Raw genomic sequence first — 5479 nt, 5'->3', positions numbered from 1 at the left:
ACAGAGACTGGCCCATATCCACAAGAACAAAAGCAACTGGTGCTGGCACGGATGTGGTGAGAAAGGGACACTCCTTCACTGTTGGTGAGAATGCCGACTGGTTTAGCCCTTTTGGAAAACAGTATGGATGATTCTCAAAAAATTAGAAATTGAGCTCCCATTGACCCAGCAATACCACTCCTGGGAATATATCCTAGAGAGGCAAAAAAGTATAGCCAAAGTGACATCTGCAATTGTCTGTTTATTGTAACACTTTTTTACGATAGCCAGAATCTGGGAAAAACCTGAGTGCCCGAGAACAGATGACTGGTTAAAGAAACTTTGGTACATTTACACAATGGAGTACTATGTAGATGTTAGAAAAGATGAAGTCATGAAATTTACAAGTGGTACTACATGGAAAGTATCATGTTAAGCGAAATGACTCAGCAAGAAAGGGATAGACATAGAAAGATTGCATTCAACTGGGGAACATAAAATAACAAAATAGGAAACTAACACCCAAGAATGGCAGAGATTAGTACCAGGAATTTTACTCAATGACCTGGAGGCCAACCACACAGGTTAGGGGAAAAGGGAACTCAGAAAGAGAAGGAAACACCACGGAATATCACGTTTCACTCAAATGATTGAACGAATCCGGAGTTCTGACATCCGTCGACGATCAAGGATCAGGGACGCTGTCTCATTTGCCAAGGTGTCAAAAATCAGATGGGGTGGTCACGTAATGAGATTTAAAGATGACCGCTGGACTAGAGCGGTTACCGACTGGATTCCACGGGATGTCAAAAGACCGCGTGGCCGCCCACCTTCCAGATGGTCAGACTTCTTCCTCAAGATCATGAACGATCGGTTTGAGGCCCTTCATGTTCCCGGAGCGAACAGATGCCATTGGGCTACACTAGCACGCGACAGGGACAAATGGAGACGTTACTGGCGCCCGCTCGAGCAAATCGATGACTAACAGGAAGTTAAGTGATTAAGTGGGAGGATCCTCCCAGGATGGGAGAAGCATGCTGAAAGTAGACTATCGACCAAACATGATTGCCACTCAATGCCTCTTTTGCAAACCACAGCACCCAAAAGGAGAGAGAGGGAAATGCCCTGCCACAGAGGCAGGGTGGGATGGGGGCTGGGGGTGGGAGGGATACTGGGATCCGTGGTGGTGGGAAATGCGCACTGGTGGAGGGATGGGTGTTTGATCATTGTATAATTGAAACCCAAGCACAAAAATGTGTAAGTCTGCAACTGTACCTCATGAGGTCTCACTATTAAAGAAAAAAAAAAAAGAAACAAAAACAAAAAATAAAAAAAAATTTGGCAGCTACTGTTACTTTATTTAATTATTTATTTTAATTTTTATTAGTGAAACACCATGAGGTTGAGTGCCCGAAAACAGATGACTGGTTAAAGAAACTTTGGTACATCTACATAATGGAGTACTATGTAGCTGTTAGAAAGGATGAAGTTATGAAATTTACTTACAAGTGGTACTACATGGAAAGTATCATGCTAAGCGAAATGAGTCAGAAAGAGAGAGAAAGACATGGAAAGATTGCATTAATCTGGGGAACATAAAGTAACAAAATAGGAGACCCAAGAATAGCCGAGATAAGTACCAGAAGGTTTACTCCATGGCTTGGAGGCCAGCCGCACACTAGGGTTAAAGGCAGCTCAGATAGAGAAGGGAGCACCAAACAAAGGGTGTTGGGAAGAAACATCATCACTTTAAGGGTGTGAGGATGGCAATGGAAGGCCCCAGACTCTAGCTCCCTTTCCCAAACATCATCATGTTATACGTCTTCCAAATTCCTTTTTCAATGGGTTAGAAAACAAACTTTAAAATATTATATAACACATAGGGTAAGCCTCTTAAGTGGTACTCAAAATTATCTTAGGTTAACAATAGTGATTTGGTAATGCGATTCCCAAATACAACCATATGGATCATGTATCTCTTTTTCAAAAACAAATCATGTATTTTGGAACATAAATTACTGACTGATTTGACTTTATGGTACTTTCTCTTTAACAATTATCTCTACACTCTTGTATAATTCAGATTGGGTGGGGGGGCTTGTTATACATAGCTTAAATAACAAATTTATCACTTGTTTCTCTGACCCAGATTACAGACAAGGACAAAACTAGTTATCCTTGATTTAAAATGTCAACAACTTCTGTCAACATGGCTTTATATTTTACATGGCACATTAATACATCCTAAAGTGTTACTCAAGATAGAAGTCTGTAATCTGATTGTCACTTGCTATTTTAATAGTCTTCATTGTCCAAGGAGATTATGGCATGTTTTTTTTTTTTGTCCACAAAAGCAATTGCTAATAGTCTTGATTGAAGAAATAGCTTAAGTAACCAGATTATGTAAAGAACTTTCCTTGGAGATTATGTGGTAGTGTAGTTTACTCCCCCAAAGTTTAACAAGCTTCCCAGTTTTTTTTTTTAATTTAAAAGGATATGTTTTATTTGTGGAGATTAATTTGTCTTATTAGAATGGATAATTAGCATTTTCTGAGTTGATTTCTTAGTAATAAATATGATATACTTTTAGTTGAAAAAGTTGACTGTTTCCAGAAAAGTGATTTTACCCAAGTCTATCAATACAGATTAAAACTTTCCTTGTCTAAGAAAAATACAATACAGACGATGTAACCTTAGATTTTACCAATTAATTAGAGAAAATTCATTTATTTAAAAGTTTAATAAGACAAAGGGACAAAGTGACAAAAACCTAAGCAAGATTATTTTTTCTCTGATTACTCCAATTTTTTTAAAGTTTAAATTTGGGGGAAGGGAAATTTCAAAGGAAGAGAATCAGATATTTTGGACAAAGCTGTGCAAGTTGAATAGGAAACTGAGATTTTAAGATTTTTTTCAGGAATCTATTTCTTTCTTTTTCCTCAAGCACTTAAACATGATTTTTTTAGGAGGAAAAAATCAAAATCTGTCCTAAGCTTTCAGGGTAAGAAGTTCACCTTCAAATATAGGCCTTCAAATCCTTGAGTGGAAAAACCGGAAATTGAATTAGTAAAGTGAGACTTCCTACCTTTATCCAAGAGAGGTGTTAACTCCAGGACCCAATTAGCAGAATTACCATTCCAATGGCATGTGAGGGCTGGTACTGCCACTATTGGTCTGGTCCTAAAATTGCCATAATGAAGTGTGACTGTGCATGGAGTTAGTCACATCCTGCCTACTATGGATGAGAGAACAAAGAGGATGAAAGTAAGCAATTGTAAGGGATTACATTTTTCCTGAATTATGTGTTCTGAAGGGATTACATTTTCCCTGATTTATATGAACACCCTCTCCCATCCTTCTAGTATCCAATTCTCCGAGTACTTTAAAATGTCAAACTTCAACCAAAATGGGAATGAATCTGAGGACTTAGTGCCTGGAGTTCCATCTGTATGTTATGCTCAAGCCAAGAACCAGGACCTATTTTCATTTTGTTCCTGACTCATCTCTTACAGAGAACACCTGTTGTTTGTTCACACCTAGTGTGTTGAGTTGCTTAAGTAATTTGGGAGAAGCCTTATTGTTTGTTTGGAAAAGTTAACTGGCTCCAACAATCAGAGGTGAAAGGGAATACAGAAAATTTTTCAAAAATTTAAAAAATTTCTCAAAGTGTGGACTAGGGAGGCCTCTGTTACAATCAACTGTCTTCACTTTTTTAATGCTTTTAAAATTTTTGTTTATAAATAACTGTGATTTACAAAGTTATTGATAATTGAGTTTTAGGCATATACGTTCTAGATCAATTCCACCACCAGTGTCAACTTCCTCTCACCAGTATTTCTATGTACCCCGACCCGTCCAAACCCATGGTCTACCGCCTTCACAGGTACAGTATAAAGTTTGTTGGTTGTCGTTTGGATCTCATGTTTTTAGTGTTTAGTCTGTGCCTTGGATACCTAACTATAATACATACCCACATCATTGGTATATCTGAAATCTCAACCCCTGCCCCCATCTACTTCCTTCACCCCTTGTGACTTTCCTTCTCCGTCCCTCTCATCCCTATACTCTGGGATTTTTCCCTTCTCTTTCTTTCTCATCTCTATACTCTGGGGTGATGTAGATATGCCCTCTAAAATGTTGAATTCCCTCATCCAATTATTCTATATACTGCAGATTAGCGAAATCATCTTGTATTTGGCATTTCTCTTCTGACTTACTTCACTCAACATTATATCTCTCAGTTCAATCAAATTTCAGCAAATTGCATTATTTCATCATTCCTTGCAGCTGCATGGTGTTCCATTGTGCATATGTATATACTACATTTCACAATCCATGTCACTGGGCACCTAGGTTGAGTTCATTAAAATAAAAATTTCATGTGAAAACCCCAAACCTCCATCAATATATTTTATAGAAACAATTCCTGAGACTATGCCTATTTTAAAAAGCTTCCTTTAATAATTCATATGTAGCCATAACTTTGTAATTTCTGCTCAGGGAGAAAAAATCAGTTCCATGATTTTTTTTTACACAAAATATTTTGAATTATAATTTACTCTTTAATCCTATTTAAATTGCCATTGACGTTCTCTTTTCACAAAATTTAGTTCTGTTTTCCTAAGGATCTCTCGGCAGCATATTTGTCTTGCTATATGTCTTACTTCCTAATATTTAAGAGTCGTTAATCAAGTATTCAATGAAATTATCTCTTCCTACCTTGACAAATACATCTTCAAGAAAACTTGCACAGTAAGCTTCAAATTTAGAATTCCTTGGGACAACTGAACCTTCTATGCCAAGATCAGTGCAAAACCCTAATACCAGTCCCCATTCCCTATTGATTAATAAAATCAATAGATTTTCTGCTGGCATCTGTCACTGTCACTGTCCTCCCGTTATTCATCGATTTTCTCGAGCAGGCCCAGTAACGTCTCCATCGTAAGACTTGTTTTTACTGTGTTTGGCACATCATCGAATACATCATGGGTAGCTTGCCAGGCTCTGCCGTGAGGGCGAGATACTCTCGGTAACTTGCCGGGCTCTCCGAGAGGGGTGGAGGAATCGAACTTGGATCGGCCATGTTGGCTGCGTGCAAGGCAGACGCCCTACCCACTGTGCTATAGCTCCAGCCCCATAATGATTTCTATTGCAGATGAAACATTATGAGTGGGATGATTTAAACCTAAACTTGAACAACTGTTTCAGTCAAACCTTCACTTACTATCACACTTCCTTGGGCAAATTGCTTAATCTAAGACTCATTTTCTCTCCCATGTAAAATAGGGGTAGTGGTAAGATTTTATCTTAGATATTCCTGTATTTACTTAAAACTTTCATAATGGCATAGCAAATGTTAATCTTATTTACTGGTGTGGTTGAAAACACAGCAAGGATGAAGGACAGCTAGTGTCTGAGACCATTTCCTCAGTTTCAGTGGAATTGCTTAAGCTGTCCTGACCTTAAGGCGCTCTGCTCTTGCTAGATTTCGAATTCAGTT

Source organism: Sorex fumeus, unplaced genomic scaffold (genome assembly GCF_029834395.1).
Source record: "Sorex fumeus unplaced genomic scaffold, SorFum_2.1 ptg000002l, whole genome shotgun sequence".
Lineage (NCBI taxonomy): Eukaryota > Metazoa > Chordata > Mammalia > Eulipotyphla > Soricidae > Sorex > Sorex fumeus.
Note: the sequence above shows the minus strand (reverse complement) of the source record.